The sequence below is a fragment of the Diceros bicornis genome, chromosome 13 (assembly GCF_020826845.1).
Source record: "Diceros bicornis minor isolate mBicDic1 chromosome 13, mDicBic1.mat.cur, whole genome shotgun sequence".
Taxonomy (NCBI): Eukaryota; Metazoa; Chordata; class Mammalia; order Perissodactyla; family Rhinocerotidae; genus Diceros; species Diceros bicornis.
Genome location: NC_080752.1, coordinates 7581937 through 7594418, shown reverse-complemented (window position 1 = coordinate 7594418; position 12482 = coordinate 7581937). Strand labels below are relative to the sequence as shown.

At 43.5% G+C, this 12482-nt stretch overlaps 1 non-coding gene and 1 pseudogene across 1 annotated transcript; one reads left to right on the top strand and one right to left on the bottom strand.

Annotated features, from left to right (window-relative positions):
* Positions 1–5804: 5804 nt before the first annotated feature.
* LOC131412395 (small ribosomal subunit protein eS17-like) lies at positions 5805–6200 on the bottom strand (annotated as a pseudogene).
* Positions 6201–9211: 3011 nt separating this feature from the next.
* Positions 9212–9328, top strand: LOC131413278 (U5 spliceosomal RNA). The gene has a single exon (XR_009221940.1). It is a non-coding gene; the product is annotated as a U5 spliceosomal RNA (small nuclear RNA).
* The last annotated feature ends 3154 nt before the right edge of the window (positions 9329–12482 follow it).

The following is a 12482-nucleotide window of genomic DNA, read 5'->3' as shown; positions in this document are numbered from 1 at the left end:
CAAAGAACTTACTGTTTGAACTCTGGCTAGATGACCCCCCCTTTGCAGCTCCTTGCCTATAAATACAGCCAGCTCCAAACCCTCAACGGCCTTGCCTATAGCTTGCTATATCATGCATTTCCCAGATTGTAATTCCTCTGCTATTCCCGAATAAACTCAATTTCTGATAATTCAAGCTTGCCTCAGTTTACCTCTTTCTTTAGGTTGACAGGTTGGATGTAGGAATGAAGGAGAAGGGGTAATCATGGATGATTCTGGGTTACTGGCTGGAGCAACTGGGTGGATGATGGACCAGTTCTTGAAATAGGGGAGTGGAGTTGTGAAGGAAACAGGTCAGGGTGGGTATGTCAAGGGTTTCATTTTGGTCTTGTTGAGTCTGAAATGTCTACAAGACTTCGGAGTGGAGGTGTCAAGTGAGCAGTTGGATATACAAGCTAGGAGTTCAGGGAGAGATCAAGGCCAGAGATAGAGATTTGGCAGTCATTTTCTGTAATGTAATTAGAGTCATGGAGCTGAATGAGATCTCCTAGGGAGAGTATAGATGGGGATGAGAAGAACCATAATTGAGCCATGGGGCATGCCAACATTTTGAGGTAGGGCAGAGGAGGAGGAGCAAAGAAGATGAGATTAGGGTGGTTTGAAGAGATGAGGAAAACTAGGGAGTGGAAGCCTAGGAAGGAGTGAAAGCCTAGGAGAGCTGCAGAGAGGGCAGGTATGATGAGGACATAGAATTATCCTTTAAATTTGCCAGCTCCTAAGTCATGGGTAACTTTGAGCAGTCTTGGTGAAGTATTGAGGATGAGAGTTAGACTAGAGAGAGGAAGTGGAATATTGTTTAGTGATACATACATATGTAATAAAAGAATAAATATACGCTTGGGAATTATAAACACAGATTCAGGAGAGCAGTTGCCTCTGGCAGAGAGAGTAATGTGATTGGAGAAGGGTATTTCAACAAAATAGAAATTTTATTTTATTTATTTATTTATTTTTTGTGAGGAAGATCAGCCCTGAGCTAACATCCAATGCCAATCCTCCTCTTTTTGCAGAGGAATATTGGCCCTGGACTAACATCCGTGCCCATCCTCCTCTACTTTATATGGGATGCTGCCACAGCATGGCTTGACAAGCATTGGTTTGGTGCACACCAGGGATCCGAACCTGTGAACCCTGGGCCGGTGAAGCAGAGCGCGCACTTAACCACTACAGCACCAGGCAGGCCCCTATTTTATTTTTTTATTGAGGTAACATTGGTTTATAACATATAAATTTCAGGTGTACATCATTATACTTCTATTTCTGCATAGATTACATCATGTTGACCACCCAAATACAAATTACAATCCATCACCACACACATGTGCCTAATCATCCCTTTTGCCCTCCTCCCTCCCTCCTTCCCCTCTGGTAACCACCAATCCAGTCTCTATCTCTATGTGTTTGTTTGTTGTTGTTTTTATCTTCTACTTATGAGTGAGATCATATGGTATTTGACCTTCTCCCTCTGACTTATTTCACTTTGCATAATACCCTCAATGTCCATCCATGTTGTCACAAATGGCTGGATTTCATCGTTTCTTATGGCTGAGTAGTATTCCACTGTGTATATATACCACATCTTCTTTATCCATTCATCCCTTGATGGGCACTTAGGTTGCTTCCAAGTCTTGGCTATTGTGAATAATGCTGCAGTGAACCTAGGGGTGCATGTTTCTTTATGCATTTGTGTTTTCATGTTGTTTGGATAAATACCTAACAGTGGAATAGCTGGATTGTATGGTAGTTCTAGCCTTAATTTTTTGAGGACTCTCCATACTGTTTTCCCTAGTGGCTGCACCAGTTTGCACCAGCAGTGTATGAGAGTTCCCTTCTCTCCACATCCTCACCAACACTTGTTGTTTCCTGTGTTGTTAATTATAGCCATTCTGATGGGTATGAAGTGGTATTTCATTGTAGCTGAAATTTTATCTTTTATGTGAATCATGGATGTTCATTAAGATGTTTTCTGTACCTCCTAATTTAGGAGGGTGATGTAAATTCAGACCCACCCCCATCTTTTCTCCTTTTTCCACGTGTAGGTCCAGGTGGTTGCAAACTTCCTTGCTGCTTCCCAAGGCCAACGTGGAACTCTTGGGGCACATGGGTTTTTGAAGGGGGGCTATTTCCAGTTCCTCAACCTTGGGCAGACCCAGTGAATTTCTCCTGGCCATGCATGGGTGATAAAACTCCAGCCCTCACAACTTGTTTCTGATTCCAATACCTTCCTGTTATAGGAACCTGAAGTCAAGAAACTAACATTGGGTGTTCCAAAAGCAGGAAACTCAAAGTTCCAAAGTTGAGAATTTCTGTTGTGCCAAAAATGAAGAGAGAAGTCAGAGCAGCAAGGGGGACCTGTCTGAAGAGGCCCATGGTCTGCAAATAATGAAACTTCTAGGACTTGAGCAAACACAAAGCCATTAGACTAGCGACATTTATATATGCCGAGGACTCCCATCATATTACCATGGACGCATCACCATGATAGAACAAAAAAGCCCTCCCCTCCTTGAACTGGTAATAGAACAATTGGAGTCAATTGGTATGCTTAACATCAAAAAGATAGTAAGTTTAAAAAAATAAATCAGGGCTGGCCCTGTGGCTTAGCGGTTAAGTGCGCGCGCTCCGCTGCTGGCGGCCTGGGTTTGATCCCGGGCGCACACTGATGCACCGCTTCTCCAGCCATGCTGAGGCCGCGTCCCACATACAGCAACTGGAAGGATGTGCAGCTGTGACATACAGCTATCTACTGGGGCTTTGGGGGAAAAAATAAATAAATAAAATTAAATAAATAAATAAATAAATAAATCATTGTGAAAGGATAGAGCAAAATGTAAAAAAGAACAGATATATTTTGGGAAAAAAAACTTCTTTAATACAGTCACTTTTTGAAATTAAAGACTCTGGAACTATACAGCAATTCCCAATGAAATAAATGATTTAGTGATGCTAGGTGAAAGACTGAGTAGAGGATGTTTGCATGGTGCCAGAGTATTGCTCCACAGATTATTATTTTTTTTTTTTGTGAGGAAGATCAGCCCTGAGCTAACATCCGTGCTAATCCTCCTCTTTTTGCTGAGGAAGACTGGCTCTGAGCTAACATCTATTGCCAATCTTCCTCCTTTTTTCCCCCCAAAGCCCCAGTAGATAGTTGTATGTCATAGCTGCACATCCTTCTAGTTGCTGTATGTGGGACACAGCCTCAGGATGGCCAGAGAAGCGGTGCGTCGGTGTGCGCCCGGGATCCGAACCCGGGCCGCCAGCAGCGGAACGCGCGCACTTAACTGCTAAGCCACCGGGCCGGCCCTCCACAGATTATTTACATTAACAATTTGCAAATGGAAAGCATACCTTTATGTGGAAATATGTAGTAGTCACCAGTGTAACCAAGTGATCAAATTTAGTATCACCAGTAGTGGGGCAACCTGACATTAGGTGTCTCCTGATAGGTTACAATATGAAGTACACAGCATCATCCAGGAGATAATAATGCCAAAAATGTGTAACCTAAGTCCAGTCCAGCCTCTAGACTTAACTTCCTGTTTCCGGGAAATATAAAGGATGGAGGAACAGACTGAATGACACCATGAGGAATAAGTAGGCAAATTTAGAATGCAGGACACTTTACAAGACATCTGGCCTGGTCTCTTTACAAAGTCCCTATTAAGAAAAAAGAGAAGTACAAAGACTTCTAGATCGGGACTGGCCCGGTGGCGCAGTGGTTAAGTGTGTGCACTCCACTTCAGCGGCCCGGGGTTTGTGGGTTCAGATCCCTGGTGCACACAGACAAAGTCCCTATTAAGAAAAAAGAGAAGTACAAAGACTTCTAGATTGGGACTGGCCCGGTGGCGCAGTGGTTAAGTGTGTGCACTCCACTTCAGCTGCCCGGGGTTTGTGGGTTCAGATCCCTGGTGCACACAGACGCACTGCTTGTCAAGCCATGCTGTGGCGGCATCCCATATAAAGTAGAGGAAGATGGGCACAGATGTTAGCTCAGGGCCAATCTTGCTCAGCAAAAAAAAAAAAAAAAGGAGGATTGGCATTGGATGTTAGCTCAGGGCTGATCTTCCTCACACACACACACACACACACACACACACACACACACACACACAAAAGACTTCTAGATCTAAAGAGAATACAAACAACAACCAAATGCAAAGCATGAATCTTGATTGGATTATGGTTTCAAAAAATTGTGAGTAATTGGGGAAATTTGAATATGGACTAGATACAAAAGATGAGGAAGACTGGCCCTGGGCTAACATCCATGCCCATCTTCCTCCACTTTATATGGGACCCCGCCACAGCATGGCTTGCCAAGTGGTGCGTTGGTGTGCACCTGGGATCCGAACCGGCGAACCCCAGGCTGCTGCAGCGGAGCGCACGCACTTAACTGCTTGCGCCACGGGGCTGGCCCCAGGGAATTATTTCTAATTAACAATAATAATGATACCTTGATTGTGTGGGAGAATGTTCTTATTGGGAGATGCATGCTGAAATACTTACAACTAAAGAGTCATGATGTTTGCAATTTTCAAGTAGCTCAAAAAAAAGTAATGAAGTGAATTGGAATGTCACCCCAAAGTATGCCTCTTTACATAAGAATTATTTTATTTAGGGCCGGCCCCGTGGCTTAGCGGTTAAGTGCGCGCGCTCCGCTGCTAGCGGCCCGGGTTCGGATCCCGGGCGCACACCGACGCACCGCTGCTCTGGCCATGCTGAGGCCGCGTCCCATGTACAGCAACTAGAAGGATGCGCAGCTATGACATACAACTGTATACTGGGGCTTTGGGGGAAAAAATAAATAAAATTTTAAAAAAAGCATTATTTTATTTATTTTTTTTGTGAGGAAGATCAGCCCTGAGCTAACATCCATGTCAATCCTCCTCTTTTTGCTGAGGAAGACTGGCCCTGGGCTAACATCCATGCCTATCTTCCTCCTCTACTTTATATGGGACGCCGCCACAGCATGGCTGGACAAGCAGCGCATTGGTGCACGCCGGGGATCAGAAATGGCGAACCCTGGGCCGCTGCAGCGGAGCGCGTGCACTTAACTGCTTGCGCCACCGGGCGGGCCCCCATAAGAATTATTTTGAGTTGAAGGCAATTAAGAAGCAGCAAATACAGGAAAATCTCCCTCTCCCCTCCCCCTTTCTGCCTAAGGCAGGATATAGATTTTACTTTACTGGAGGGAACTCTAGACTCTTGTCTGCCCAGAGATGGCACCAGAGGAATCTGCAAACAAGCCTCACTCCATTAGTCTCCATTCATAGGTTTACCTTCCCACAGTTTCCAGTCCTTCAAAGCCCAAAACTGTTTTCTTTTGTCCTGCCATTTCTCTACAAATTTATCGTTCTATGTTGAAGACGCTATATAAGCCCAAGTTTTAGCCACCTCATGGAGTTACTCACCCCTGAGTTTCTCCCATGAGATATACATGTTATGAGATATACGTGTTAATGAACTTCTGTTTTTTTCCTGTTAATCTGTCTTTTGTTACAGAGCCCCAGCTGAGCACCTAGAAGGGTAAAAGGAAAAAACATTTTTCCTCCCCTACAATAATATATATATATATACACACACACAAATATAAGTTAAAGAAACAGTGGCACAAAGTTAAGAGATGTTGAATCTGAGTGGTGGTTATACAGGTGGTGGTTGTACTAGTCCTTCAACTTTATTGTATGTTTGAAATTTTTCTTTTTCTTTTCTTTTTTTTTTGGTGTTCAAGGCTTATTGAAAATATTATAGCACAGCAGAAAGATTCAAATGGCTCCACGTGGGGTTTTGAAATTCATCCCAGCTGTAAAGCTGAGTGACCTGCAGGTTGGAGAGACTGCCAAAGTCCAAGAGTTTGAGCATTTCCTTGGTGTCAGGATCTACTTCAATGATCTCCTTATCCAGGGCTGAGACCTCAGGAATATAGTTCTCTCTCCTCCTCCTGCAGCTTGATAGAGATACCTCTCACGAGGCCCCTCTGGATCCCCTTCATCAGGTGTGTGACATAGCCTGCGATCTTGTTGTGGAGCTTCTTGCTGGGAATAATGGTGATCTCCTCGCACACATGCTTGTTGGTGGGGAAGTCGCTGCCCAGGTGGGTGTAGTACTTCTCAATGATGACCGGCCGTCTTTTCCATGGTTTTGGTGCCAACGCGGCCCATATTGGCGGGTCACTGGTAAAAGAGCTGACATTTTTCATAATAAAGTTGGGGGGAAATTACTAAATGGAGCAGAAAAGATAGTGAACTAATTTAGACTGATAGTGGTAGCTCCCTCCTCTAGACTCAGAAATGAAATTTGCCAAAAATGTGTAACCTAAATCCAGTCCAGCCTCTAGACTTTGGTTTCTTTCATTATTTTTTTCTGAACTACTTTCAAGTTGGAAACATCATGACTCTTTAGCTCTAGGTATTTCAGCATGCATCTCCCAAGAATAAGAACATTCTCCCACATAAACATGGTATCATTGTTTTACTTAAGTAAATTAGAAAAAATTCCCTAAATTCCTTCATATCCAGAAATGAGATTTGTTTTTTTTTCTGTGAGGAAGATCAGCCCTGAGCTAACATCCATGACAATCCTCCTGTTTTTGCTGAGGAAGACTGGCTCTGAGCTAACATCTATTGCCAATCCTCCTCCTTTTTTTTTTTTCCCCCAAAGCCCCAGTAGATAGTTGTATGTCATAGCTGCACATCCTTCTAGTTCCTGTATGTGGGACTCGGCCTCAGCACGGCCGGAGAAGCGGTGTGTCGGTGCGCGCCCAGGATCCGAACCCCGGGCCGCCAGCAGCTGAGCGCGAGCACTTAACTGCTAAGCCACGGGGCCGGCCCTATACATATGTTTTAAAACATTTCTTGTTACCTTAAGTCTCTGAGCATTAAAACACATCTTTTGGATTGAATTATTATTATTATCATTATTCTAAGTACATGAATGGTCAAAACAAGACAAGAATTTTGAACCTAAAAAGTACAAGTTTATTGGAAATGCATCTCCTAATGAGATGAACAAACTTTATTTTTCAATTGGTTCACATAGAGTGAGACAGAGTTTGTCACCAATTCTATTCCTATTTTTGTTTTCACAAATGTAAGATCTGAGAAAACTTAAAAGAAGTAAGTAGATGGACATTGGAGACAGTTTTTCATAGTAATGTCACTATATGTTCCTTTATTTAATGTCCCAGGTGGTTTTCACATCCCAGGTATTGTGGCATACTGAAACAATGGAATATTATGCAGGAAATAAAATGGATGAACTGGAACTACATCTACAGATACCAACATATATAAATCTTGAAAACATAACGTTGAATTAAAAAAAGTAAGTTACAGGGCCGGCCTGGTGGCGTAGCAGTTAAGTGCACGCACTCTGCTGCTGGCGGCCCGGTTCGGATCCCAGGCGCGCCCCGACGCACCCCTTGTCAAGCCATGCTGTGGCGGTGTCTCATATAAAATGGAGGTAGATGGGCACGGATGTTAGCCCAGGGCAGTCTTCCTCACCAAAAAGAGGAGGATTGGCGACAGATGTTAGCTCAGGGCTAATCTTCCTCACACACAAAAAAAGCAAGTTACGGAAGCATGGATAAGGTATGATATTTATACAAATTTTAAAAACACGTGACCAAGATTGTTGGTGGATGGAGGACATACTCACCAACTTCAAAATAGTGCGTATCACCAGATAGGGGGGAGCAAATAGGATTGAGGGGTACAAATTCAGCCTTCAACTGTATGTATAAGATTTTATTTACTTTCAAACAGATCTAAGGCACCTTAGAAGAAATGTTCATATCTATGAAATCTGAGTATCGGCTGTGTTCTTGCTCTTCATAGTTTTCTGTGGAGTCAGAAATAGTTCATGATAAACTTTTAAAACAATAAGTGAAGGAGTAGAGAAAAGGAGAAAACTAAGTCTTTCACTGTAGAAGTTATTTCACCTAATAAAAAATACATATTTTAAACTTGCACAATATTATATGTCAATTATATCTCAATAAAGCTGGAAAAAATACATATTGAAGTCTCTGATGTTTGAATCAATTTCAAGGTTTGTGAAGCAACTAAAAAAGTCTAGTGCAAAAATTAATTCAAAATTGTACCAGTTGATGTAATGCATCGACAGCAAAGGTTACTAAGCTTCTTTCTTAAGGTGAAGCTCAGTGGAAACTAATCGTTGAGAATGAAAAGTTCCATCTGTCTCTTGTGGCTGCGGGAAAGTTTTTTTTTTTTTTTTTGAGGAAGACTGGCTCTGAGCTAACATCTATTGCCAATCCTCCTCCTTTTTTCTTTCCTCTTTTTCTCCCCAAAGCCCCAGTAGATGTATGTCACAGTTGCACATCCTTCTAGTTCCTGTATGTGGGACGCGGCCTCAGCATGGCCGGAGAAGCGGTGCGTCAGTTCGCGCCCGGGGATCCCAGCCCGGGCCACCAGCAGGAGAGCGCAGGCACTTAACCGCTAAGCCATGGGGCCAACCCAATAAGTTATTCTTGAATGAATGTAGGAAGACAATTATTTTCAAGCCTTTTTTAAAATTCAATTTAAAATTTTTTTTTTTTGGTGAGGAAGACCGGCCCTGAGCTAACATCTGTTGCCGATCTCCCTCTATTTTTTGTATGTGGAACTGTCACCACAGCACGGCTTGATGAGCCTGTGTGGATCCACGCCTGGGATCCAAACCCACGAACCCTGGACACGGAAGCGGAGCACACAAAAGTTAACCACTACGCCGGCCCCACCGGGCGGCCCCTAATTTTTTTTTGAGATTCAAGGGAAATTTTAAACGTGAAGTGCCAATTATAAAACCAAGTCAGAGTTTCTGGTTGGATCGGGCGGCTGTGTTTCTGCCAATCTGGTTTCTGCTCTGCCCCCTGGTGGTGGCCATACGCCTAGCGGTAAGAGGAAAAGGGATGAACCATTTAAGGTATTTTCGGAAACAGAGGTTGACGACTTAGCGTCATTTACATACCCACAATGCATTGCGCAAGGCTATTTCCTACTTTAAAAGGCTAGATTCTTCTTTTTCTTTCGACTATTTTTCCCCTAAAAACGATGGTACTTTCACAGAATTGTCTGATAAAGGCAGAAACCACTGACTCTTTTGGGTAAATAGTTACCGTTGGTGATCTAGGAGTTATGGTTATTCGAGTACTGTGTGGGCGCGACGCTATTATATACTCTCGTTTCTCTTCAAATCGTATAAATCTTTCGCCTTTTACTAAAGATTTCCGTGGAGAGGAACAGTTCTGAGTCTTTACCCAATTTTTTTGAGGCCTTGCATTTGCAGGGCTTATTAACTTGCAAGTGAATAATAGATGTGTATCAGTGTAGGAACTACGTAAGTCTGTCATTTATTTCTGACCCAGAGAGTGTAGGTGTGTCTCCGCAGAGAGCGACGTGACGTTTTGTTTTTTTTTCTTTTCTTATTAATACGTTTTTTTGTCGGTAGTCGTAGCGGCTTTTTTCTGACGAACAGTGACTTGCTCCAGGTAGCCCAGTCCTCCAGATGCCCCGGGTCTCCACCGCCGCGGTTTCCTCTTGGGCGCTCCTGCTCTGGGTCTCCTCTGCTCTGCGGGCGTTCCCACCGGTTCCGGCCGCGGCACTGACGGCTGTACCCACGTGCGCACGTCAAGGAAAGGGCCGTCTGACCTCAGAAGCCGGCCGAGCGCCAGGAACAAAGCCATGTGCCGCCTGGGTAAACGGATGAAGAATGGATGGAAGCCTGAGTCTCCCTACTGCTCCAAGCGGCCGACGGGGCTTCGCAGCGTGAAGAAGGTTGCGCATGCTGGGCGTTACACCCCTGCCTACTAGGTTGTCTAGAAGAATACCCACGTCTCAGGCGTGCTTTGGATTGTGCAGCTTGTCCTCGCGGAACTGTATGTTCTGGGTGCCGACCCCCGATGTAGGCAGAGGGACGAGCGCCCTCACTCGGGAGCACCAGCAAGAAGGGGCCAGCTCGGGGCGGGGCGCCAACGCAGCCTTCTCCCAGGAAGCACACAGTTATAAGAAATCCAAGTACATTCACGGAGAAGGCAGATACACTTCATTCCTAGCGCTTCGGATTTATGTTCACACGTTAGAGACCACCAAGCATTAACCTGAACTGCCTCCTGTGCCTGCCATGGGGCCTGGCACAGAGCAGTCGCCCAATAGACGTTTGCTACCTATGAAGTAGCTGGTTAACCTGTTTTTGTTGAGGCCTTGAATAACAAGTCCTTGAACTTGAAAAAGTTCAAGCTTAGGCATATCCGTTCACAAATATTTTTCAAGGCAGTACCTGCGCGCCTCAGGCCAGGCCCGCCTCTCCGGGGCTCTGGCTCTAAATGTTGCACTTATGTAACTTTGCTTTTTAAAAAAACTTCTTAAAAACTGAAGTATAATCAGTTGCTTTGTGTATGACACATTTATATTTTTTCCTGATGAAGTAATTTAGCCTTAAAACTAGAACTGAATCATTTGTTAAAAATAGAAAATTCTCAGGTTTATTTGTGATTTCAGGTTTTTATGTGGATCAAGACAGTTAAGTGTTATAAATTTCAACTTTAAAAATACACTTATACTACATGACAATCAAATGCAATATACAAACCCTAACTGGATCCTAAACAAAAAACAAAAAAAGGAGGAAGGAAGAAAACAAGGTACATTTTTTTTTTTGTGAGGAAGATCAGCCCTGTGCTAACATTTGATGCCAATCCTCCTCTTTTTGCTGAGGAAGACTGGCCCTGGGCTAACATCCGTGCCCGTCTTCCTCCACTTTATATGGGACGCTGCCAGAGCATGGCTTGCCAAGTGGTGCATTGGTGTACACCAGGGATCCGAACTGGCGAACCCCGGGCTGCTGCAGCGGAGCGCACACACCTAACCGCTTGCGCCACTGGGCTGGCCCCAGAAGGTACATTTTTGACACAATTGTGGAAATTTTAATGTATACTCTATTTTAGATGATATTATTGAATTAATAATCGTATTAGTTTTGTTGTTGCTGCTGTAACAAATAATCATAAATGTAATGACTTACAAATTTATTCTCTTACAGTTCTGGAGGTCAGAAGTCTAAAATCAAGGTGTTGGTGGGGCTGCATGCTTTCTAGAGGCTTCAGGAGAGAATATGTTTCCTTGCTTTTTTCAGCTTCGACAAGCTGCCTGCATTCCTTGGCTCGTGACCCCTTCCTTGCTCCACTCTAACCCTCTTGCTTCTGTTGTGCCGTCTCCTAGTCCTAACTCTGGACCCTCCTGCCTCCCTCATATAAGGACCCTGGTGATTACCTCAGGCCCATTTGGATCATCCAGAATAAACTCTCCATCTCAAGACTCGTAATTTAATCATACCTGCAAAATCCCTTTTACCAGGTGAGGTAACATAGTTACAGGTTCCCAAGATTAGGATGTGGACATATTTGGAGGCCATTACTCAGACTACACAATAAAGATATTGTAATTATGTAGGAGAATGTCCTTATTCTTAGTAGAAACATAATGTGAAGTTTTTTTTTTTTTTTGGTGAGGAAGATCAGCCCTGAGCTAACATCCACCACAGTCCTCTTTTTTTTTTTTTTGCTGAGGAAGACTGGCCCTGGGCTAACATCCGTGCCCATCTTCCTCTACTTTATATGGGACGCCGCCACAGCATGGCCTGACAAGCGGTGCATCAATGCGCGTCCGGGATCTGAACCCCAGACGACACAGCGGAGCGCGCACTGAACTGCTATGCCATGGGATCGGCCCCTAATGTGAAGTATTTAGTGGTGAAATGATATCTGAAACTTTCAAATAGCTCAGTAAACAGAGAAAGAAAGAAAATGTGTCAAAGAGTGTAGGTATATAGGTATTCATTCTATTATTCTTTCAACTTTTTTGTAGCTTTGAACTTTTTAAAATAAAAAGTTGGAGGAAAATAAATATATTAAAAAATTCCATGTAATATGTTTTAGATATTTGTATTATACTTAAAATTTCATTTTTAAAAGTTCCATTGTTTTTATTAGACTATGACTGCCTTAGACCAGTGGTTTCCAGATTTTTGGATTTTCCAATTATTAAAATTTCCAAGAAATTTCCGGGGTACTATTTTTTACCATCATTCTACAAAAGGCAGGCCATTTCAAGACTAAAACCAGTAAGAATGACTTGACCCCCAAACGACAGGTCACTTCTTTAAAACAGGAAATCCATTTAGCTTTATGGAAAACATAACTATATTTTGTTAACTTTTCTCTCTTCTCTCTACCCAAATAGAGGAAAGCTGAGGCTCAAACTCAGTTTGGGGGAAGGCTGGGCTGCCTTAAGACTAACAATATCAGGGCCAGTGGTGCCCTCTGGTGGCAGCCTGGGGAATTACTTCCATCTGACTTCATTTCCTCTGAGTTGGAGGGACACTGCCCTCACCATGCCTCAGTCAGTCAGTCATGCATGCCAGGCATTGTTCTCAGTGTTTGGGATATA